General features: G+C 51.8%; 1 protein-coding gene across 6 annotated transcripts in view; it reads left to right on the top strand.

Moving 5' to 3' along the window:
* Nucleotides 1-26288, top strand: part of LOC140404392 (AT-rich interactive domain-containing protein 3A-like) — a 231627-nt gene that overhangs the window by 48830 nt on the left and 156509 nt on the right. The gene's annotated exons all lie outside the window — the stretch shown is intronic.

Here is a 26288-nt window from a genome sequence, read left to right as displayed (position 1 = left end):
CCCCCAACCCAAAAAAAAAGGGCTGTGGGTGACAACTGGAACTTGCAAAAACTGCGATTGATGGATTCTTGTGAGAGGGCAGGGTGGCACGGCGGTGCAGTGGTTAGCACTGCTGCCGCACGAGGCCGAGGGCCCGGGTTCGATCCCAGCCCCGGGTCATGTCTGTGTCCATGTATTTACATTGTGTGTTTATCGAATGTCCTATGTTTTTTCATGTATGCAACGATCTGTCTGGACTATACGCAGTACAATACTTTTCACTGTATAGATCAAAGCGAATCACTGTTTGCGTGCTCATTCTCCCCGTGTCTGCGTGGGTCTCACCCCCACAAACGAAAGATGGGCAGGGTAGGTGGATTGGCCACGCTATATTACCCCTTAACTGGGGGAAGAAAAATGAACTGGTTACTCTAAATTTATAGCAAAGACCGGGGGACGAAGAAGGCGAGTTGGCCATGAAGTTGAGACGGCAGACCAGTTTGAGTTAGTAAATGGCGGGGGGGGGGGGCGGGGGGGGGGGGGGGGGCGCGACGTAGTTACTGGTGCTCCACTCCGCAGCCCGCACTTGAGGATTGGAGATCCCGAGTCTATATTTGCTCGGGGAGTCTATATTTATTGGGGATTTTTGTTTTGACCTTCAGTTGTACGTCGAGAGCACATTAACGTTTTCACATCATTGCTCAATCAAAGGAACATTATTGGTTTGCTTATGCAATGTAATGAATAGCCAATGTCCAGAATGAGTAATTAGATCTAGTGGCTTTATTGAATTTGGCAAACATTACCTACCATGCTCACTTGAATTATTGCTCTTGTAATTTTGTTGTGGGCTCCTGCCATCAACATATTCTGTTTCTACGTGGGTTTTTTTTTTCGCCTGCCTTGTAAAATGCGCTTTCCAACATTTTTTTTTAAAAAACCTCAAACCTGCCCCGGGTCAGCAAGCCCTGGGTTTGAGACCCCCGCATTGTGGGAGGCGTCATTCCTCTGCCGAGGTGCTTAAACCTTGGATTATTCATGGCGGGTTGGGCAGTCCGTGTGACTGGAAAAGCAAACTTGGGGCTGTTTAGCACAGGGCTAAATCGCTGGCTTTGAAAGCAGACCCAGGCAGGCCAGCAGCTCGGTTCGATTCCCGTAACAGCCTCCCCGAAAAGGCCCCGGAATGTGGCGACTAGGGGCTTTTCACAGTAACTTCATTTGAAGCCTACTTGTGACAATAAGCGATTTTCATTTCAACTAGGTAGCGGGGAGTTTTCCCGATCCGCAGGGCGTTGCTCTCCACACCCCAACAAGCCGAGTAAAGACGGATCACCAGGGCCGATCATCTTGTTGTCTCCCAAGCTTCCAGCTAGCGCTGACCTACCCTTGTCCCACCCCCTCTTAGGCTGTACAGAATCCATCACGTTCCTCCCTCGCTAGCTCTGAAGAAGACTCGCACGGCCTCGAAACGTTATCTCTGTTACTCTCTCCACAGATGCTGCCAGACCTGTTGAGTTTGGGGATCTTGCTCAACCTGAAAGGGTTGGCACGCTCCCCCACTTGGCAAATTACGGTATCTTTTGTCATATGCAAAATACTTTTGAGATTTTATTTGAAATGTTAATGCTTTTCCCAAGCATTTTAAGAACTTAAAAAAGAAATCCAATTAAGGGGTAATTTAGGGTGGCCAATCCACCTACCCTGCACATAATACTAATAATCTTTATTCGTGTCACAAGTCGGCTTACATTAACGTTGCAATGAAGTTACTGTGAAAAGCCCCTAATCGCCTATTCGGGTACACGGAGGGAGAATTCAGAATGTCCAATTCACCTAACACGCACGTCTTTCGGGACTTGTGAGAGGAAACCGGAGCACCCGGAGGAAACCCACGCAGACACGGGGAGAACGTGCAGACTCCGCACAGACAGTGACCCAAGCCGGGAATCGAACCCGGGACCCTGGTGCTGTGAAGCAACAGTGCTGCCCCATCTTTTCGTGTTGTGGGATTGAGACCATCGCAGACACAGAGAGCAAACTCACTCCTTGGTGCCGTGAAGCAGCAGTGCTAACCACTTTGCCACCGGGCCGCCCGCATTTTAATCACCTTCGAACTCAAGAGTTGCCTCTTCCTGAAGAGCGAGAGAGAGAAAACACCGATGAGAGATTGTTGTGTTGAGGTGGGGGCCATATAAATTTAATGTCAGTACCCTCCTGCTGAAAAGTATTCCCCCACTATGGTTAAATACTCTCCCAGCATTCACTTAACCATTCTGCGGTCAGCTTCCGGTGATGTGCACTGCAGTGGGTTAGGGGGTGGTGGCGGCTAGTTGGGAGAGGGAGCTTTACCAGATGTTGTCATCTTCGACACCCAGGAGAGATGACGGACGTGCAGCAGACGATCCATTTGGGGGAGGTGGTAGGTTGATGGCTTCGTTGGGGCTGATGGTTGTGGAGGCCAATCCTCGAGAGGCCGGTTCGGCCGCAAGCGTTGGCCGTTAATCTGCCACGTGACGTTGTGGGGCGTCGTTTTGGGCGGCGGTGGCGGCCCACGGGAAGAATTGCCATTTCCCTCCCTCTGCCGGCTAGTGTCTGCTGCGTGCGATTGTCGTTATTTAAGACCTTCACGTCACGCTCGCAAGCATCCCTGAAGCAGAGCCTTTGGGCGCCCCTCTGGCCGTCTGGGTCCGGCTGCCTCACCGTACAGGCAGTCCTTGTGTACGCGACCGCCTTCCATCCTGTCGAAGTGCCTTATCCACCGAAGCCACCTCTATAGGCCCAATATAGGGGACCGTGAAATTTGCGATTTTTGACCAGTGAGAATATACCCATAATGCACCACAGACTGGGACTTCACGGTGGTTAGCATTGCTGCCTCCCAGCACCAGGGACCCAGGTTTGATTCTGGTCTTGGGTGACTCTCTGTGTGGACTTTGCATGTTCTCCCGCAGTCCAAAGGTGTGCAGGTTGGGTGGATTGACCATGATAAAATTTTACGGGTTAGGTGAGGTTACGGGGATAGGGGGGGGACGAGTGTGCTGAGGTAAGGTGCTCTCTCAAGAGGGTGGCCGCAGTCTCGATGTGCCGAATGACCGACTCCTGCTCTGCAGAGATTCCATGACCGCAAAGGTGGAAATGGTTGAGTGCTTTTCCCACCCCCTGGGAGCTGCACGTTCGCTCGCGTTTCACAACCAGGCGGCAAGGTGCTGAGGAGACCGCAATTGTGACCCGTCAGCTCGGTCCTAAGGGTCTTGATTGACGGGGAGGGGGTGAGATTGAGATTGCCGAGGAGGGGGAGGGTCTGAGATTTAGATTGACGAGGAGGGGGTGAAAGGTGGGCGGATGGGGGGGGGGAGATGGTAAGGGGGACTGTTGCGGTTACATCAGATCAGCTGTGTCCTTTTTAGAATGGCCGGTGCGTGCTCGAGGGACTGAATGGCCTAATCCTTCTAGTCCATGGGTATCTCCATGTTTTGCGAGTTGGCCAAAGCTTTTCCCCAAACGCCGTCTTTTTGTGTTGGGGGGGCAACTCCCTTACGTTCTCTGATTGGACATTGTCATGATATTCAGGTAAACATCATGGTACAAACATACATACACACTGATGGACAGATCAACGGACCAATCAACACCACAGCCAATCACAGGCAAGAGCATACACACTACAAAACAGGGAACACGACACTTCCGGCTCATTACAGCAGGAGTCAGCTCAGGGCACAGAGCTCACAGCAAGCCACTCAGACATCCACCATGTGCTGAGTGTCACTACAAGATAGTATTAGGGATAGGTCCACAGATTGAAGGGTTATGATCGAACCTCAGTAACCAGTTTACCACTGTAAATAAATGTTAGTAATAAAACTGAGTTGTACCATTCGCAACCGTGTTGGTTCGTCTGTGTAGCAGAGCACCCAACACATCAGACCGGAGCGGACTATGCCATGGAAGCTTCCAGTAAAGCGGCAGAACATTCAATAACCACCCGGAACGGAGAAACCCGCTCAATGTTTCTCTTTAGTGATCCTGGTCGCATGCTGCTTTACATTAGTAACGACCATCTGATGCATTTTACTTCCGAAACTGTAAATCCCATCACGCTATCACCGATATTTATAGAAAGAGGCACCTAATTAAGCCGATTGACCTCGATAGGGAAGTGTCTATTTCTGGCGTTACTTTCATGACTTTGCATGCCTTGAACATCATTAAACATTAAAGAGGTGCTGTTTCCAGAGTGAAGTCTCACATTTTTAAGATCTCCGTAGAGAGAGGAACCTTTGACGTGCTCTACTAAGTTTAAAGTTGTATGTGGCGGTGTCACTGAGGAAGGATGAATTTTTGCAAAGAGAGTAATGCTTTAAGTCCCTGGAATCAAGCGGAAAGGAAATCGATGCTCGACATTGGGGGGGGGGGGACTGACGGGCGAGTAATTAGCCTCCAACTCCCATCTCCGTTTACAGAGTTAATCCCTTTTTTCAAAACCGGTTAACTCCTTTGCTAAAAATCTGGGCAGGAGACTCTGCTGAAGTTATGGTATGTTCAGATAGGGATAGTCCACCTTGCTCACTCTGCCTGTACCTGTTATTTCTTCACTTAACCGCTTCTTGTCTTTTTCTTGAAATTACTTTCTGAGCAAAGGTTTCTGCCACTAAATACAACCAGGAGAGGCAGTGGCACAGGGATATTGTCACTGGACTAGTAAACCAGAGATCTGCGCTGGGGACCCAGGTTCAAATCCTGCCACTGCAGATGGTGAAATTTGAATTTAATAAAAATCTGGAATTTTAACGATGACCATGAAACCATTGTCGTAAAAACCATCTGGTTCACCAATGGAAGGAAATCTTGTTGTCCTTACCTGGTCTGGCTTACATATGACTCCATACCCACAGCAATGTGGTTGACTCTTAATTACCCCTCAAACATCAGGCAAACTGAGGGGGAATACGATTTTAAAAAAAAACAAAAAAACATTTGGAGTACCCAATTTTTTTCCAATCCAGGGGCAATTTAGTGTGGCCAATCCACCTACCCTGCATATCTTTGGGTTGTGGGGGTAAGACCCACGCAGACACGGGGAGAATGTGCAAACTCAACACGGAAAGTGACCCAGAGCCGGGATCGAACCTGGGACTTCAGCGCCGTGAGGCTGCAGGGCTAACCCACTGCACCACCGTGCTGCCCTTGGGAGGCACGGTTCTAAGGGGTATGAGGCTACGTCACAGCAAGGCAAGGGTGTCGATGTGAGGAGGGGGTGGCTAACAGCTGCATCAAAGAGGTGACTTCTCAGGAGAGGGTTTAGGCTGGAGACTCGGGTATCGAGTTCCAGTACGCCATGCCTAGACGAAGGAAAGCACCTCAATGGTGGACAAAGGAAGTCTGGGATGTGGGTGGGAGGGTATTGCAAAATAGGCACCATGTGTTGAATAGTGGGGCTTCAGAAGACGAGAGTTATAGGGAAAGGAGAGGATGAGAATTTGAATTTGAATTTGACCAGGGCTCTATGTAGGTCAGTGAGGACCGGAATGATGATGGCTGAGCGGGACTTTGGATGGGATAGGGTAAGTGTAGAAGTTTTCGGGGTGACCTGAAGTTCGTCAAGGACGAGAAGCCGGTTGCTGGAGTAGTTGAGGCTGGATGTGACGGGAGGAATTGCGAGGGTTCTAGCAGCAAGTGGAGTGGTGGCGGATGATGTCACGGATCTAATGAGGAAGAGGTTGTTAACAGGGTGCCGAGGTTCTGGATAATCTGGTTCATCCTGAGCTAGTAATCAAGCTGGTGGTGGGGACTGAAGATGCTGGATTTGGCCCGAGGAAGGATTCCTGGGTTGGGAGGACTGTCCTCTGCTGAAAGGACGTGTAAATTGGGCCTTTACCACCTGGATTGAGAAGTTATCTCTGTGGCACCCAAAGAATGGGGGAGAAGGGGGCCACCGCCAACAAGCCACATGTCAATGAGGGGAACCAGAGGTAGACCCTCCATAAGTAGCAGCATGGGTCAGAAGTGAAGCCACTGTTGCTGATTAGCTGGCTATGATTAGGTCGGGAGGGAGTGGCACTGAGTTGCCCTTCTGCCCCTATCACTGCCTGGCTGAGTTACAGTCATTAACTCCCAGTAAGTCACCCGCATGACCGTTCTCCACACTGCCCTGGATAGTCGACTTAAATTTAAAACTCCCTCCCTCAACACCCAACGCAGAACTACTGTGTGCAAGGTCTCGTGGGTGACCGTCAAGAGCGAGAATCCGAGGCGAAACATCCTTGACCCACACAGATGCCAACTGCAGTGCCCTTCTGCCAAGCCTGCTTGGCAGCCCCAGCTGATTGCCCACAGAACAGCAACGTGATCATGGGCCAGGTAATCTGTGGTAGTAATAACGGTTGAGCATTAAATGTTGACGTGGGAAGCGGGGAGATCTCCCCAGCTCTTCCTCGAAATAGTGGGAGCAACCCTCCCATTTTGAGACCTGAATCCATGGCGGGGAAACCACCCTCCTTGCAGGACACTGATTCGGGTTGGTCCACCGGCTGTTCCCCACCCCACCCACTGGGGTGTTCCAGGGCCCAGGATTACAAGTGACCTTGTGAACTTCCCTCCTGTTACTTCCTTCGTTCCCATTTCTTTTATTTTGGTTCGTGGACCTGTAATTGGAATACTCCTTTAATCAGAAGACTCGAAGTAGCCTGGTTGTCAGGATATTATATTCCAAGGGCAGCACGGGTGGCGCAGTGGTTAGCACTGCTGCCTCACGCCGCCGAGGACCCGGGTTCGATCTCGGCCCCAGGTCGCTGTCCCAGTGGAGTTTGCACATTCTCCTCGTGTCTGCGTGTGTCTCACCCCCACAACCCAAAGATGCGCAGAGTAGGTGGATTGGCCACGCTAAATTGCCCCTTAATTGGAAACATTTAAGAAAAAAAGGATCTTCTGTTCCCAGGTTTTATGTTTGGGGAGGAGAGGCCAGATTCTTCGGCACCGAGTGAATCTTAGGAGCTGTTTTTTGTCTGCTTGCTGCTGTCTGAGAGAACTGGGCAGAAGTGTCTAGACCTTGGAAGTGAAAGGCTCGCTCTCTCTTGCTTTCTCACAACCAGTGAATGCTTGGTGCATCTTTTTAAAAACATTTTTTAAAATTTAGAGTACCCGATTCATTTTTCCAATTTAAGGGGCAATTTAGCACGGCCTACCCTGCACAAACTCCACACGGACAGTGACCCAGAGCCAGGATCGAACCTGGGACCTCGGTGCCGTGAGGCAGCAGGGCTAACCCACTGCGCCACCGTGCTGCCCCTCTGCATCTTTGCTGTAAACTTGAAATGATCCTGGATGCGCAGAGAGAGTAGACAACCTTGGCAGAGGAAGCCAAGCCTGGAAGGAAGAAGTACCAAAACGAAAACTGAACTTCAGAAAGACATTAACTGGAAGCCATCCGAGTGCTTCAAAGATCCTTTATACTTTTGTTTTATTAATATTTTCTTCTGTGTGTGCACCAATTTAATTATAATACTCTGCATAATAGAAGGTTACTTGTGTGAAAGTTACAAACTGCGACTGTGGGTCATTGGGCTTAGCCAATGACCTCGGGTATTTTAAATAAATATCTAATTTTACCTTTGTTGTTGTGACAACCTCCATCCTAACTCCGGAGGCAGCCCCAGACATTAAGTGAGTCCCAGCACCTGCTGTCTGTGTCGTTCCAAACGTTTTTCGCGCCAGTGCGTTTACCTGCTGGCATCTTGGAGAATGTGGTCTGGTGGGGTGGGGGTGGGGGGGGGGGGGGGTGCAGGCCTTGATTCGGGTCATCCATTGTGTCATGTGAGTGTCCCTTTCAGAAAGGGTTTTTGTCTTATCGCATGGCTTCAGTGATGTCATTTTTGTGGGTGGAGCTGAGCTGTGGCTGTGAGAGTTTTACTTTTGCTTTTGATTTTGACTGCTGTGACCTCAAAAGAGAAAAGAAGTATTTTCTCTGTTTTTATTTGTTTTTAAATCACCTTGGTGGCGGCCTTGAAGATATAATTGCTTTCTGGAAAGAATTCAAATCTACTGGTTGAAAAGGGGAACAGAGTTTCAGTGACAACCGTGTTAGTCAAGTGAAAAATAGTGTTCTGGGCCACGCCTTTGAAAAAGGGGTTTCTAGTTTTAATTGGAGTTTGTTATTGAATTGGAACAGTTATGGGGGGATTCATTAAGGGTTGTACATAAATTACTGTAGCTTTGTGGGATCTTTGTTTGTAATTGATAATATTTTGCTGTGTGTTTACGAAATGTTGACTAGATTCTCAGAATAAAGCTTGTTTTTTTGATTAAAAGTGCCAAAGAAGTCCATTAAATAACACCTGAAAGGAAAGCTCTTGTGCTCATCCTAGCCAAATTCAACATAGACTCAATAATACGCTTTAGAGTTTTTAAACCCTGCCCCATAACAATTAACAGGACGCAAATGAGCTTCGCGCCGGCCCCTGGCGGATTTTCTGACCCAGCAAGATCCCGCTGTAAACTCACGTGGGCGTAAAACTGATTTTTGGGCCTACCGCCTCAATGCCCACTATCAAACCCACTCATGGGCGGGGAGGGGGGGGGGGGGGGGAGATTCTGCCCAGTGTCATTCCACCAAGCGCACGGGTGGGGCCTCGGCGCCGCACCTCACTCAGAAGACCACGCCCTCCGGCAGTGCAGCACTCTCCACGGTACTGCGCTGGAATGTTAGCGGAGACTTCCTGCTCATGCCCCTCGAGTGGGACTGGAACCCAGGAGCTTATGAAAGGGTTAATGGCCTAATTCTGTAACAGCCCAGTCCCGTGAGAAGCTGGAGATTGTATATCTGGTAGCCATTTTTGGGAGTCAAATTGGCCTTCCATTTGAAAGGGATTATTAATAGGTCATGTGGTAATTATAGTCAGATAAAGCTGACAAAAGGCTACTGATTTGTATAAAAATTCTGGTGTTGAATTACATTTAACATGTCACCTACAGGAAGATGGACTTTAGTTGGAGATAATGGACTCTAGCCAGAGATAATGACAAGAAGCAAAAGGATTAGAGATAGCCTTCTGAATAAACACAGCTGGCGTCTGCTCTCCGCCTGCTCCACACATATACTGCTCTTCCTGATTTATTTAGATCTGAAGCAACTGCTTTTATTCTCTGGTTATTTACAGGGCCGGGCTTGTCAGCTCGTGAGGCCCTTTCCAAAAAGAATTAATAATTGTCTCTTTCATGTACGGCCCCAGGAAACCTTTAAAAGTGGTTTTCGTGCCAACCCGAGCCGGCAGACTCCGTTTAACGTTTTACCCGGCAAAAAAATGCCGGCCCTTATAACGTAGATAGAAATTTAATCGAACCTGCAGGAACAGAGGCGGGTCTGTGCTCCAGTTACTTCTACCTCCCTTCCCTACTTCATCTATAGGCAGATCCTCGTATTCCCAACTCCTTCACCTGTCCGCCTAGCTTCCTCGTGGACGGTGGCAGGATTTTCCGACGCGCGCGCCCCCCCCCCCCCCCCCCCCCCCCCCCCCCCCCCCCCGCCCCCCGACCCCCATGTTTTCCGGCGGTGGGAGCCATTCATCATTGGCCGCAAGCCAGGTCTTCTGGCCCCGCGTAACGTCTCCGGCGCCTCGCATTGGGGTCGCCCGTCCCGCTGCCGGGAAGGGGGTCGACTTTGGCGGGACCGGAGGACCCCACCAACGGAAAGGGGGCGGAAGATTCCACCTGTAGTTTTCCCTCGGTCGACCGCGACCAAAACCTCTGATTCGGTGGAGGGGTGAAAGGGCTAACTAAACGGAAAGGAGAAAGCTTTAGCATCGGGAGGTGATGGCATAGTGGTAATGACACTGGACTTGTAATGCGGAGGCTCCTCTCGGTAGGGCAACATGGGTTCGAATCCCACCGCAGCTGATGGATTTTTTAATCTTGATTAATTAATAAAAGAACAAAGAAAAGTACAGCACAGGAACAGGCCCTTCGGCCCTCCAAGCCTGCGCCAACCTTGCTGCCCGTCTAAACTAAAATCCTCTACACTTCCTGAGTCCGTATCCCTCTATTCCCATCCTATTCATGTATATGTCAAGATGCCCCTTAAATGTCACTATCGTCCCTGCTTCCACCACCTCCTCCGGTAGCAAGTTCCAGGCACCCACTACCCTCTGCGTAAAAAACTTGCCTCGTACATCTCTTCTAAACCTTGCCCCTCGCACCTTAAACCTATGCCCCCTAGTTATAGACCCCTGTACCCTTACTCTGACTATCCACTCTGTCTATGCCCCTCATAATTTTGTAGACCTCTATCAGGTCGCCCCTCAACCTCCTTCGTTCCAGTGAGAACAAACCGAGTTTATTCAACCGCTCCTCGTAGCTATTGCCCTCCATACCAGGCAACATTCTGGTAAATCTCTTCTGCACCCTCTCTAAAGCCTCCACATCCTTCTGGTCGTGTGGCGATCAGAATTGAACACTATACCCCAAGTGTGGCCTAACTAAGGTCCTATACGGCTGCAACAAGCCGGGAATATAAAGCTACTCTCCATAATGTTGACCATGAAACCCCTGTCAATTGTTGTTTCTTTAAAAAAAAACACCTGGTTCACTGATGTGAAATTTAATGTGAAATCTGCCATCCTTCCCCGGCCTGGCCAACATGTGACTGCAAACCCACACAGTGATGTGGTTCACTCTTCGCTGCCACTTAGTTCAAGGGCGATTAGGGACGGGCAACAAATGCTGGCCTTGACCGCTGCATCTCGTGACAGGAATAAAACAAAATGCACTGTGCGTTAGGATAGCACAACATATTGTGGGAAAAGCCGCCTCTCTCCGCTACTTTTGACCCAAGTGGATGAGGGCTTCCGTGAGCAGGGTGGGACATTTCATAGGGACATGGACACATATTTACTTCATTGCCCCAGCATCGTTTTTACGATCTTCGGCTTGTTTTCCTGATGACCAACTCATTAAAGGCACAACTGAATCAATGAACACTGATCCATAGAATCCCTACCGTGCAGGAGGAGGCCATTCGGCCTGTCGAGTCTGTACCGACCCTCTGAAAGAGCACTCTACCTAGGCCCACTCCCCCACCCTATCCCCATAATCCCACGTACTGATCATGACCATTCCCCCTAACCTGCGCATCTTTGTAACATATTGGGCAGCACGGTGGCACAAGTGGCTAGTACTGTGGCTTCACAGCACCAGGGTCCCAGGTTCGATTCCCGGCTTGGGTCACTGTCTGTGCGGAGTCTGCACGTCCTCCCCGTGTCTGCGTGGGTTTCCTCCGGGTGCTCCGGTTTCCACCCACAAGTCCCGAAAGACGTGCAGGTTAGGTGGATTGGCCGTGATAAATTGCCCTTGATGTGCAAAAAGGTTGGGAGGGGTTATTGGGTTACAGGGATAGGGTGGAAGTGAGGGCTTAAGTGGGCCGAATGGCCTCCTTCTGCACTATGTTCTATGTGTCTATGTACCCCTCTAAATCTGTAGTTACCTCCTGGGTGTTTTTTTGTGTGTGTGTTGTGTGTCTGCGGATTATGCTTTGGTTTTTTTTTGTCCCACGCCATCAGTTCTGCTCCCCCTTTCAAGCTATGTTGCCGTGGATTCTATCAAGTCCAGGGAACCGTTGGTTGCTTTTATATCGATCCCAATTTCTAGACGAGAATGGGTGGGATTTTCAGATAACCCCGCCCCAGGACCCAGAACTCGGGACCGGCTATCCCCACGCCAAGGTCAATGGACTTTTCCCTTGTCCCGCAAATTATCCGTCCCGCTCGCCGTGATTCCGGCGGCGGGGAGGGGGGGCGAGACCGGAAGATTGATGCCGACGTCTGGGCCGAACATGGTTCAGTTATCCCAGAAATCTGCCGAGACTGGCCCCAGATATAAGGGGACAACATAAATGAGAGGAGCCATATCTTGGCAACAGTTTCCTGGAATGCAAACCCAAGCAGGGCCCCCCTAAGTAAGAGCAACAATTCTTCGCTGTGTGAATCGCGGAAGCTTCTTTGATTGTAGCGGGCATCACCGTGATGTCGAGCACCCTTGCCCAGCGCCAACAATAATGAGGAACCCTAATCCTCTGCTGGCACAGAGTTACTAGCTACATCTAGAATCCAGGACATCGGAGATTGGGCAATATTCTATGTGCGTTATATCCGAGCAGTGCTACTTAGAACATAGAACGATACAGCGCAGTACAGGCCCTTCAGCCCACGATGTTGCACCGAAACAAAAGCCATCTAACCTACACTATGCCATTATCATCCATATGCTTATCCAATACTTCTTGACCATTTGGCTAAGACCGAGCATAGGCTCGAGTGTACGGATCCTCCTTTTAATCCCTGTCTGTCCGTTGTTTTTCCATTTAGTTTCAGTTATCCTGCTATTTGAATTTTTGTACCTGGACAGTTAATGGGACCTATGCCTTTAAGATGGGCTTCACCTTTAATTTTTTTTAAAAAAAGGACCTCCAGCAGAATGTGCTGATTGGTCTGACATCAGTGATGACCCCTCTTCATGGACTCAGCTGGCGTCCAATGAGCTGCTTTACCATTCCCGGGACTTGGCTGATGCTCAATGTTGATTGGTGCTGACCACTCTGGCATGTCCCTTCCTCTGTGAGACTGTGTTTCTAGGTTTTAGTTTTGTTTTGAACTCCGAGCTGAAGGAGGCTCTTTGAGATTATCTCTCCCTGAAAGGGTAAATCTCTCTCAGACGCCCATGTTTTCTCCTCTGCACAGCTGGAGGGCATCCAAGTATGAGTAAAAGAAGAGCAAAACCGTTCCCAGTGGTTTGAGGGGAGACAAAGGAAGTCTTAAGGAAATCCAGGCAAGCCACCAGCTGAAGGCAGGGTCAATGGTTTAAAATCCTTTTTAAAATCTCTCATGTGGGGAACTCGGAAAGGCTGTTGATCATTCTGGTGGAGTTGGAAATAAATAAGCATTACACCGGCCTGAGGCTGTGAGGAAATCCTACAGCTGAGAGTTCTGACTGAAGGCTCCTGCCAGAAGATCCTCGTTAGTGACCCAACTGATGGTTCCAATCACTCCGTGTCCTGGGAAGACAGCCAGCAGCTGCAACATTCAGCTTCAATATCTGAAGCAAGTGCAGTCATCTTCCATTTCATATTAACCCTCTTATTATTTTTACCCCTCCCCCTCCCTTTGTGTGTGGGTGCGTGTGTGTGTCTGTCTTGTGTGTGTTTGGGTAAAGGGTGGGACAGTAAAAGGAAGGGAGTAGTAGGTTAGCTGGCCGTTATTCTATTATAATTATTGCATGCCTTATCTCTATTTTTGTTATAATTAAACAGTTGTTGTGTTTCACTTACAAATCTGGTGCCTGTAAGTCATTGGAGCCGTCAAGGGTCAAAGATCGCAGAACCTTTATACAAATTATTGGTTAATTCACAGGGATCCGGGGTCTGTGGGGCTGGAATTGACCGTGCGTAAGCCCAGGGTGTCGTAACACAAGCCTGAGATCAGGTACAATGCCTGTTCTTGTCAGCTTGGATCTAGTTTGTCTCTCTTGTGGGGACCATGATTTGGATTTGGTTTGAATTTGGATTGGTTTTTGGAGCAAGCAGGGAGCGGGATTAAGGGTTTGCCCTGTCCACTCTGTACATTGGCTTCGTAACTCTAAGAAAGAAATGGATTTATTTTAAAAATCCAAGCCGTGGCGAGGAAGTATTTGAGCGGGACATAAAATCCACACCATGAGCCTACAAGATCTGTTGGTGACTGAGCCTCCGACTGCCTGAGACCTCCGGTTCAGAATTGCTCTCCCTAAACCTCTCCACTTTTAAGATGCTCTTTTGAAATCTATCTCCTTGATGAAGCTATCACACCTAGTTACAACACAAGGTGGCCATTCAGCCCTTTCAGATCATCCTGGATGTCTGCAAGAGCAACTCCGCTAGTCCCATTCCCATGCCGACCCCCAAAGCCCCGCCTGACCCGCACATCTTTGGACACCAAGGGGCAATTTCCCCAATCTGTCCACGTGACTGGTTCCAGTAATGGGGAACTTTGTTGCAGACAAGATTTAATAATCTTTATTAGTGTCACAAGTAGGCTTACACTAACACTGCAATGCCGTTTCTATGAAAATCCCCTAGTCGCCACACTCCTGTTCGGGTACACAGAGGGAGAATTCAGAATGTCCAATTCACCTAACAGCACGTCTTTTGGGACTTGTGGGAGGAAACTGGAGCACCCAGAGGAAACCCACGCAGACACGGGGAGAACGTGCAGACTCCGCACAGGCAGTGACCCAAGCCAGGAATCGAACCTGGGACCCTGGCGCTGTGAAGCAACAGTGCTAACCACTGTGCTACCGTGCAGCCCAGTCCCGCCGTTTATGACAAGGAGTCCACGTTCGTCCTACAGTGAGGAGCACCGCACTGAAACTGGATACACTGCTCCCCCGAGACTGAACCAGTCCTGATTTTGCTTTGCGCCCTAACCTCTCCACTTTTAAGATGCTCTTTTGAAATCTAAGTCACAACCCTAACCCTCAATCCTGATGACTCCTCCTTCGGCTCAGGGTAAACTTCTTGCAAGGCCTTGTTGACAATGTCAAAATGCTACATAAATGCACACTTGTTGGGAAGCGGGAGTGCGAGGGTTAAAGAGCTCATTGAATTGTGTGTCCGACTGTTTATGTTGGCTCTGCACGTCCTCCTGTGCTAAGCGGATATATAACGGCGATAATTAAACAGCACAACATCTGCCATCGTGGCTGAGGCTCCTTTTACTTTTCTGGAGATTTAAATGCGAAAGCACAAACTGATATTCTCCCCCCCCCCCCCCCACCCCTTTTCACACATTCGCTGTCCAGCTATTGGGTATGTAAAGGATTGCCCCGGTCTCTCTTTGATCTTGTTGTTCAAAGCCGGGTGCTGATTTATATCCATCATTCCTAAAGCCCATTAAAAGCTTCTTTTTTCCCCTGCTAAATTTCGGCCGTATGTTTGAAGCCCGTGAAAACAAACAGAAAAGCAAACTCAGATGTGAACGATCCCCCCCCCCCCTTCTTGTCGTCTGCGTGTCAACTTTCGTTTGTTAACATCGCTGTGAAGTTACTTGAGACATTTTGCTATGTTAAAGATGCCATGTGCGTGTATGCGTGCATGTGTATGCATGTGCGTGTATGCGTGTGTTTGCGTGCATGTGTATGCATGCGTGCATGTGAGCGTGCGTGTGTATTCATATGTGTGATTGCACACGTGTGTGTCTGTGTCTATGCGCTGTGTATGCATGCGTGCACACATGTCCAAAGGCGGAATTTGATTGGTAGCCCCCGTGACCTCTCTCTTTCTCCACCCCCCCCCCCCTTGCTTCTGATGCAGAAGATTCATGTCTCATAATAATGTAATAATCGCTTATTGTCACAAGTAGGCTTCAATTAAGTTACTGTGAAAAGCCCCTAGTCGCCACATTCTGGCGCATGTTCAGGAGGCCGGTACGGGAATTGATCCCACGCTGCGGGTCTTGTTCTGCATTACAAGCCAGTTGTTTAGCCCACTGTGCTAAACCAGCCCCTCATCCCAGGGCTCCAGCAGCCAAATCGGTGGTGACGTTCCCGGTGTGGTACGGAGGGCGTGCCGCACTGTCAGAGATGCCATCTTTCAGATGAGGCCTTAACCTGAGGCCTGGCCGGGCCTCTCGGGTAGCTACGAAAAGAATGGGGGCATTCTCCCCATTGGCCTGAATAATGTCAATCCCTAAAGCAACGTCAATAAAACCGATCACTGAGCCACGGATTAAATTGCTGTTTTTGGGACTTTGCTGTGCTCCAGTTGGCTGTTGCGTTTCCTACATTACAACAATGACCACACGCCAAACGGAATCATAGAATTTACAGTACCGAAGGAAGCCATTCGGCCCATCGAGTCTGCACCCTGGAAAGAGCACCCAACTTTTTTGTAAACAAATTTAATAATAATCATTATTGTCACAAGTAGGCTTACATTAACTCTGCAATGAAGTTACTGTGAAAAGCCCCTAGTCGCCACATTTAGAGTCCCCAATTCATTTTTTCCAATTAAGGGGCAATTTAGCGTGGCCAATCCACCTACCCTGCACATCTTTGGGTTGTGGGGGCGAAACCCACACAGACACGGGGAGAATGTGCAAACTCCACACGGACAGTAACCCAGAGCCGGGATCGAACCTGGGACCTCGGCCCCGTGAGGCAGCAGTGCTAACCACTGTGCCACCGTGCTGCCCACAGAACACCCTACTTAACACCACGCCCCCACCCTATCCCCGTAACCCAGTAACCCCACATCACCTGCTTGACAACATGGGGCAATTTATCATTGTCAATCCACCTAACCTGCACATCTTTGGACTGTGGGAGGAAACCGGAGCACCCGGAGGAAACCCACGCAGACACGGGGAGAACGTGCAGACTCCGCAGAGACAGTGACCCAGCGGGGAATCGAACCTGGGACCCTGGCGCTGTGAAGCAACAGTGCTAATCACTGTGCCGTCCTTCAATGCTTTGTGATGCCCTTTGGTTGTGCACTAGCTGCAGAAATACAAGGTATTTCCTTCCCTGATGCGATGCTATTTAATAACAAATCCACAGTATTTTAATTTATCCGCAAACTTAGCAACTAGACCATCAGGAGAATAGTGTTGGAGAATTTGAACTGGAGAAATCCCAACCGCCACTGTTGTTAATGTATATATTTTTTTGTTTTAAAAATAAAACATCTCCCGGTGTCTCTGTGCCTGAGAATTTCAGGCATGCATCACGCATTGTCCTTATCTTGTTGGGGTCTTCCAAATTCCAGCCAGCAGTCCTGGACGTGCTGCCCTCTCCGTGTCTGACGCATGGTATTGTTGGTCTGCTTGTGGGGCTGCAGTCATCCTGATTGGTAATCTTCAACGGGCGAGTGAAGGAATTTGCAGTTAAATGGGGCCAGTCCGCAATCTTGATGTCTCCACTGTCGGAGTCGATGTGCGGGACAATGCAAAACAAGGACCTCATGCAGGTCCTCTGGGTTGTAGTCTGTGTCCTGCCTCTGTCAGAGGCTCTGTTGTTAAAGCGCCGTTGTTTTTTTTTCATCCCCCGGGTGGGGGTGCTTATCCAATACAGAGGGTATGTTGCCACTGCCAGCCAGGCAGATTGTTGGCCGTATGGGTGAAAGTTTTTTTTTTCAGGCTGCTACAGTCCATCTATGAATGGGGGAGAGCACCACATACAGACGCACACGCGCACCCCCCCCGACACACACGCGCACCCCCCCGACACACACGCGCACCCCCCCCGACACACACGCGCACCCCCCCGACACACACGCGCACCCCCCCCGACACACACGCGCACCCCCCCGACACACACGCGCACACCCCCCTGACGCACCCCCCCCGACACCCCCCCGCACCCCCCTGAGACACATGCGCACACCACACGCGCACACCCCCCTGACACGCACGAACACCCCCCCCCCCGAAACACACAAACACCCCCCCCCTGACACCCCCCCCTGACACCCCCCCCCCCCCGACGCACGCGCGCACCCCCCGGCACACGCGCGCACACCCCGCGATACACACCCGCACCCCCCCGACACACACACGCGCATCCCCCCCACACACACACACACACACCCCCCGACACCCCCCCCCGACACCCCCCCCCCACCCCCCCGGCACATGCGCGCACCCCCCCGACACACGCACGCACCCCCCGGCACACGCGTGCACCCCCCCGGCACACGCGCACCCCCCCCCCCCCCGGCACATGCGCGCACATCCCTCGACACGGCGCGCGCGCACCCTTCCGGCACAAGTGCGCACCCCCCCGGCACACGCGTGCACACCCCGACACGCGCCACACCACGACACGCTCGCGCGCACCCCGACACACGCTCGCGCGCACCCCCGACACACGCTCGCGCGCACCCCGACACACGCTCGCGCGCACCCCGACACACGCTCGCGCGCACCCCGACACACGCTCGCGCGCACCCCGACACACGCTCGCGCGCACCCGACACACGCTCGCGCGCACCCCGACACGCTCGCGCGCACCCCGACACGCTCGCGCGCACCCCGACACGCTCGCGCGCACCCCGACACGTGCGCGCGCACCCCGACACGCGCGCGCGCACCCCGACACGCGCGCGCGCACACCCCGAAACGCGCGCGCGCGCGCACCCCGACACGCGCGCGCGCACACCCCGAAACGCGCGCGCGCGCGCACCCCGACACACTCGCGCGCACCCCGACACACACTCGCGCGCACCCCGACACACACTCGCGCGCACCCCGACACACACTCGCGCGCACCCCGACACACACTCGCGCGCACCCCGACACACACTCGCGCGCACCCCGACACACACTCGCGCGCACCCCGACACACACTCGCGCGCACCCCGACACACACTCGCGCGCACCCCGACACACACTCGCGCGCACCCCGACACACACTCGCGCGCACCCCGACACACACTCGCGCGCACCCCGACACACACTCGCGCGCACCCCGACACACACTCGCGCGCACCCCGACACACACTCGCGCGCACCCCGACACACACTCGCGCGCACCCCGACACACACTCGCGCGCACCCCGACACACACTCGCGCGCACCCCGACACACACTCGCGCGCACCCCGACACACACTCGCGCGCACCCCGACACACACTCGCGCGCACCCCGACACACACTCGCGCGCACCCCGACACACACTCGCGCGCACCCCGACACACACTCGCGCGCACACCCGACACACACTCGCGCGCACCCCGACACACACTCGCGCGCACCCCGACACACACTCGCGCGCACCCCGACACACACTCGCGCGCACCCCGACACACACTCGCGCGCACCCCGACACACACTCGCGCGCACCCCGACACACACTCGCGCGCACCCCGACACACACTCGCGCGCACCCCGACACACACTCGCGCGCACCCCGACACACACTCGCGCGCACCCCGACACACACTCGCGCGCACCCCGACACACACTCGCGCGCACCCCGACACACACTCGCGCGCACCCCGACACACACTCGCGCGCACCCCGACACACACTCGCGCGCACCCCGACACACACTCGCGCGCACCCCGACACACACTCGCGCGCACCCCGACACACACTCGCGCGCACCCCGACACACACTCGCGCGCACCCCCGACACACACTCGCGCGCACCCCGACACACACTCGCGCGCACCCCGACACACACTCGCGCGCACCCCGACACACACTCGCGCGCACCCCGACACACACTCGCGCGCACCCCGACACACACTCGCGCGCACCCCGACACACACTCGCGCGCACCCCGACACACACTCGCGCGCACCCCGACACACACTCGCGCGCACCCCGACACACACTCGCGCGCACCCCGACACACACTCGCGCGCACCCCGACACACACTCGCGCGCACCCCGACACACACTCGCGCGCACCCTGACACACACACGTTCGCACACTTGCTCAGATGAGGCAGGAGGAGGTGGGACTGCTCAGCTAAGACAGGGCGGCGGTGTCTGTCACCAGTAGCCCCGTGTTGTTGACCCCCCTTCCCCCCCCCCCCCCCCCCCGCCTACACACACACACAACTGTTCTGCTGGTTCATTCATGCCCGGTGCAGTTGGGTTTGCCGTTCAGAGGTGTGTAACCGAAACGCTGACCTGGAATGTCAGTCCTTGTTGCCTGATTCACTGCCTGACCTTTAGGGGTCGTCGCCTGTTTCGCATCACTGAGCTTTGGCCTCTTGGTTTTCGCTGCTCTTTTATTTTTTAACCGTCTCTGACCCGTTTGGCAGCAAGGAGCTGTGGAAAAATAAACCATCAGGCCAAGGGGGTGTTCTATAGCGCAAAAGGTAGAAAATGTCCTCAATAATGCAGAGGCAGAATCTTATTCGCCCCCCCCCTGTCTTTACAACAGTCAATAGCACCCTGGTCCGTAGAATCCCTGTAGTGCAGAAGGAGGCTGTTCGGCCCATCGAGTCTGCACCGGTCTATCTATCGGCCCAACGAGTCTGCACCCTATCTAGGCTCACTCTGCTGTCCTATCCCTGCAACTCCACCCAACATTTGGACGTGAAGTGACCCGTTTATCACGGCCAATCCACCCAACCTGCACATCGTTGGACTGCCGGAGGAAACCCACGCAGCCTCGGGGAGAACGTGCAGACTCCACACAGTCACCCAAGGCCGGGATTGAACCCATGTTCCTGGCGCTGTGAGGCAGCAGCGCTGGCCAATGTGCCACCATGCCGCCCATCGCTGGTTGATGCCCTGATGAGTGTGAGCCGTTGGCGCCATATCTATCTGCAACACCGCAAAATATTCTCTGGCGTTTTTGTCTCTCTGTCGCGGGCTTCATTAAACCGTGATTTCACAGAGCCTGCATTCACTGCGTTGCCAGACTCGACGGGTGAGCTTAAGGGTGTCTCTGTAAGAGATTCCAGGGGGGCACCGAAGCCAGCTTCTTCGCCTGCCCTCGCTGCGCTCTTCCCGTCGCTCGGTGTTGTCCTCGCCCTCTCGGTTTCTCAGTCGTGCTCTCACGCTCGCTCGATCACCGTCTTTCACCCCGGGCTGTGGCCGGCTCTCTCGGGCTCGCTCTCGCACACCGGGATTATTTGATGATGAGAACATTTTGAATATCTCCTCCCTCCTCCCACACCAACGGTGTGAAGCTGAATCACGTCAGTATTTTTTTTAAATTTAGAGTACCCAATTAATTAAGGGGCAATTTAGCGTGTTCAATCCACCTAGCCTGCACCTCTTTGGGTTGTGGGGGTGAAACCCACGCAAACACGGGGAGAATGTGCAAACTCCACACGGACAGTGACCCAGAGCCGGGATGGAACCTGGGACCTCGGCGCTGTGAGGCAGCAGTGCTATCCACTGTGCCACCTTGCTGCCACTAATTAATTTTAACAAGGAAAAACATTCATTAAACTTTAAAAGATTGGATTATGATACACTATGCTTTTACTCCCCCTTAGTTTAACAACTGCACAGATTTTAGAATTAACGCTGATTACAAAATACATCTTAATCTTCAATGGTCTCATTAACACCAACTTTTTTACACCAAGATTTTGCACCAACCCCTTTAGGGTTTCTTTGACTTGACTGCTGCTCACAATTGCTTTAAGTCTCGATTCCCAGACTGTATTAAAATGACATCAAACTTTTCAACTACCTCGGAGGTCTGCTATCCCACTTTCAATCTAGCTACTGCAATTCTCTCTAACTCCAAACACTTGGTTTATTCTTCCTTGCATTCTTCTGAACAATACATTGGTCTCTTAACTTTAGGTGTCTTAAATGTTCCTACTGTCCCAGTTCCCTGGTTATCTTAACAGTATCTTGTTCCTTCGGAAGCTTGCCTCCTTGCAACTCCTTTGCCCTGTCCAGTTTCTCCTGGCAGAGTTAGATGTTCACTCCAACTTCCCACACATTCAGCTAAAGCTTAAACTTAAAAACCTCTCTATCTTACAAGGCCCCAGTTGCTAAGTGCCACCCACATGCTTGTGTCTTTTATTTATTCTTCATGCTAGAGCCTCTCTAAGCACAATGAAAACACAGTTGGAACTTAACCAACTCCCACACCTACAACACCTTTGTCCAGCATGAACCTAACTGGAGTTTTTACCGTTCCAGGCACAGAAAGATTAAATTAAACACACTTGAAACTATACCTTATTTCTAATGTTTACCAATATAAATCTGATTCCCTTAAAACTACCTTTGTTTTCCTGACACTGTAAAACGAGTTGTAAGCCAGAACTGGAGCATGGAGCAGACATTTTGAGGCACTCGCAGTAAAAACCTTTGCACACATGAAGGCTAGCATCGTCTTTGTTGGAACCTGACGGGTTTGGCGGCGCCTGACGGGTTTGGTGGAGTCTTGACTGGTTTGGTGGAGGAGTTAAAGGAGGACCTGCAGAAGGGGGACGCACTCCCACTCTCCCTTCTGGGGAGGGTGCAGATGAGCAAGATGAATCTCCTGCCCAGATTCCTCTTCTTGTTCAGATCCATACCAATCTGCATAAAAGCAAATTACTGCGGATGCTGGAATCTGAAACCAAAAGAGAAAATGCTGGAAAATCTCAGCTGGTCTAGCAGCATCTGTAGGGGGAGAAAATAGCTAACCTTTCGGGTCCAGGTGACGCTTTGTCAAAGGCAGCGATGAGGGATTGCTGCACTGTCAAGAGGTGCAGTTTTCCAGATGAGACGGTCAACTCTTGAGTGGATATAAAGGGCTGGGTTTAGCTCAGTGGGCTAGACAGCTGGTTTGTGATGCCGAACAAGGCCATTCAATTCCCGTACCAGTTGAGAATTCCGAATTCTCCCTCTGTGTACCCGGAATGTGGCGACTAGGGGCTTTTCAGAGTAACTTCATTGCAGTGTTAATGTGAGCCAACTTGTGACAATAAAGATTATTATTATTATTAAAAGATCCCCGGCAGCATTTTGGTGAAAAGTGGGATATGGGGGGGAAGAGTGGGGTCGTCCTCACAGGTATCCTGACCAATATTCCCCCCTCCCCCCCCCAATCAACATCACTGATATGAGTGGTTTATCACAATGCTGTGTGTGTGGGGTGAGTGTGCGCGTGTGCAAATTTGCTGCTGCACTTTACATTATAATAGTGACCACACTTCAAAGTACCTCTGGCTGTAAAGCACTTTGGGACAATCCTGTGTGGTTGTCACAGGCACTATATAAATTGCAAGTCATTCCTTCCTACCCCTGCCCCATGTTTCCGAAGTCTAGGTACATCCGAAGCACGGAAGGACAGCCTATCGCTTTTAAATGGTGGATTCTGTTTTTGTTGTTTCCGTTCTGGCCTTTCCTGAATTTATTTTTTTTGGGTTAAAAACATTGAATAAATATCCCAGCTGTTCCTAAATTTCTCCCAGAGAAGAAATGCTTCGAGATAACAAACCGGGGATTGAGTGACAATTAAGACTTGCTCAAAAATTGTAAACCTTGTTGTGGACTGGAAAATAATTAAATTTTCGTCCCGTCTTGTATCTTAATTCAAAGTTATTTCATCTTTAATGAATTAAATCAAAGGAACATTGTACTAATTTTCAGCAAAAATTGCAATAATTGAATCAGTGATGGCTTTCCTTGACCACAAAGGCACCGTTTCATTTAACAGGTCGTTCTCCATTTCCTTCTCTGCCGTTTATTTATTTTCTTTTGTGGGACTAACTAATCATGTACAATTTTGGTGCTTTAGATGTGTCGCCTGTCGGTGTACGTTACTGCCTCGTGTCAACCCCAATCCTGCTGTGTGATATAATGGATGTGGTGTTGCCGAATCCTCGGTGTCGACCCGGCACTTCTGTTATGCCCCCCACCCCCCTCCCTCCCTCCAGAGTTTCCGGAGCAGAAATGTCTGCTCTTGACAAACGTTAGTACCACACGTGGTGCCATTTCGATGCACGCCTGGCTGTCAAACAGCTGTGGATGTGCATCGCCTGTTCCTGCTGGTACTCTCCCTCGAATTTGTACGCGGATTTGCGTGCTCAAATCCTGCGGTGACCTATCAGACCATCCCCCTCTTTCTCCCCCCCCCCCCCCCCTCCACACCCCACCCATCTCTGTAACCTCAAAAAAAAACATTTCCAAACCTCCCGGTCAAACCCCCAAACCCGACTCCCATCGACTGTCCGAGTTGCTCCCGCCCTCCTCGTCACCCGACATGAACTTGCTTTGCTGCCCCTGCCTCCGAGCTGACGGCGTGGCACGGTGGTTCGCACTGCGGCCCCGCAGCGCCAGGCTCCCGGGTTCGATTCCGACCTCGGGTGACTGCCTGTGCGGAGTCTGCACGTTCTCCCCGTGTCTGCGTGGGTTTCCTCCGGGTACTCCGGTTTCCTCCCACAGTCCAAAACATGTGCAGGTTAGCTGGATTGGCCATGATAAATTGTCCCTTCATGTCCAAAAAGGTTAGGTGGGGTTTGTAGGGATGGGGCGGGGCAAGTGGGCCCGGGTGGGGGGCTCCTTAGGAGGGTCAGTGCAGAAACGATGGGTCGAATGGACTCCGTCTGCACCGTCCAGATTCTATGATTCCAACACGTCACCCTCTTGTTTGACTTACACGCAGTTCCATGTTTAAAATTCCCATCTTCTCGTTGAAATCGCTCTCTGTGGCCTGATATCCTCCCTATCTCCGTAACTTCCTCCAGCCCAAAGATTCTCTGATCTCGACACTTCCCCGACCCTGGCCTCTTTCTCACCCCTCCCAATATTCCTCGGCCTCTTTCGCCCCCCCCCCCTCCCTATATTCCTCGGCCTCTTTCTCACCCCTCCCTATATTCCTCGCCCCAACATTGGGGGCCTTCACCCCGCTCGGCATTTTATTCGGAAGCTCCCTTAATGATTTCCCCGCTGCTTTTCTCATCCCCTCTCCTCCTGTAAGATGTTTATTTCATCCAACCTTTTTCAACAGGCTTCAGGTCACCTGTCCTAATACCTTGTCGTGTGGCTCAGTGTCAAATATTGTCTGAATGCCCCTATTCGAACCACCTTGGGGCGCCTTTGCTGTGACTCAAAGGCACTATGTAAATGCAACCTGTTGCCGCCTCACGTGTTGATTTGGGCCCAGATCACAGAGCCGGGCACTCCAGCAGAGCCTACCTCGGGTGGCTGTGGAATATGAAGGTTTGAGGCTATTCCAGTTGTAAATTCAAACCATGCACAAAAGGTTCCTGGAGTCATCGTGCGCGAGGACGGCTTCTGGGTTACTGGGGAGCGTTGTACACTTGACTCAGCTTCACACAAAGCTGATTGATTCTGTGTTGTCTCTTTATTAACATTGATGACTTTAAGGGATATCTAGGCAGACAGATTGAGGGGGAAAAAGGAGTTGAAAGCTTTGCTGATCGGGTTAGATGATGGCGAATGGGAGAACTCTCATCTGGAAAATTGAAGTCAGCCTGGTCCAGTTGGGCCGAAGGGCCTAGCTCGATGCTAGGGATGGATTGTCCCCCTCCCCGCCCACTTTGGGGAACACGCACCCACCAATTCCGGCCGCCCTGCAGCCATTCAGCACTCCAGGGGGCGTCGATTAGCTGGGGTTGGGACTTGCGGCCCTCACCCAGCGGGATCTTCGGCCTGGGGAGAGCACCTCGGTTGCAAGGGCGCCAGGTCCGAGTGGTGGCCACTGCTGGGACTACAGCCAGTCCCTGAAGCAGAGGAGCTAATGGGGGCCAGACGTCAGATAAGACTGAGGGTCTCAGCGCAAGGCCTGGCTGGCAGGCACCAGTGAGGAGGGGAGGTGGTGGGCCGGGCCAGGAAGGGGGGGGGGGGAGATTAGAGAATTGAAGAGTTAACGGGGAAGTATTACCTCATGGGAGATGTGCCTCTGATGAAAATAGGGGACCCCTAAAACAAGTCCCCGTCTCCCTCCTCTTGCCCGACACACAACATGCACAGTAAAAGCTATTGGGCTACTCCCTCGGCGTGAGACTCTCCCTGCCTCAGATAAAATAGTGGCCGGGTGGGGGAAGAGGCACTTAAATGGCCATTAATTGGCCAATTGAGAGCCTCAATAGACGCAAGATGGGCGGGCTTCTCGATGCCCCCACCCCAATGTCCCTCGTTGAATGGGAGACGGGGAGTTAGGCAGTGGGAACGTCACGTACTGCATTTTACGAGACCCCATCTTCTTACCTCCTGGCAAGGGGGGGTAAAGCTCCCCCTCTGACAACCTATGTAATATGTTTGTATTAAAGATACCACCTCGCGCAAAGACCTTGCATCGAGGGCCCTCGGGAACCGGCTTGGCTTCCTACTTTTATTTATTTTTTGCGCCCCACCCATATTGCCCTGGAGAGATTATTGGAGAGAGAGGGAATTTCTTTACTTGTTTTACTGGCTCCTCAGCCGAACGTGGGGGGGGGGGGGGGGATAAACAGTTGCTTGAAGCAGTTCGCCCAAAATGGGACGCCAAGGCTGGAGACTAAATGCAATTACTAACGGCAAACACGAAACAGATGTGTGAGACATGTGACATGCATTCCTGAAGGAGGTTGGGTGAAGTCCTGCTTTTAATGCACCCTCCCTTGGATTAATGGATTTGCATTCAAGGGGAGCGAGGCGGCAATTGGAATCTTAACGGTCCCGATATGCGGGCCACAATCAAGGTGAGGAGCTAAACTTTGGGCTTTCTTCATAGAATCATAGAATTTACAGTGCAGAAGGAGGCCTTTCGGCCCATCGAGTCTGCACCGGCCCTTACAAAGAGCACCCTACTGAAGCCCACGTATCCACCCTATCCCTGTAACCCAGCAACCCCCACCCAACATTTCTTTGGACACT

The sequence above is a fragment of the Scyliorhinus torazame genome, chromosome 30 (assembly GCF_047496885.1).
Source record: "Scyliorhinus torazame isolate Kashiwa2021f chromosome 30, sScyTor2.1, whole genome shotgun sequence".
In the NCBI taxonomy this organism is placed as follows: Eukaryota; Metazoa; Chordata; class Chondrichthyes; order Carcharhiniformes; family Scyliorhinidae; genus Scyliorhinus; species Scyliorhinus torazame.
Note: the sequence above shows the minus strand (reverse complement) of the source record. Positions and strands in the feature narration are given on the sequence as shown.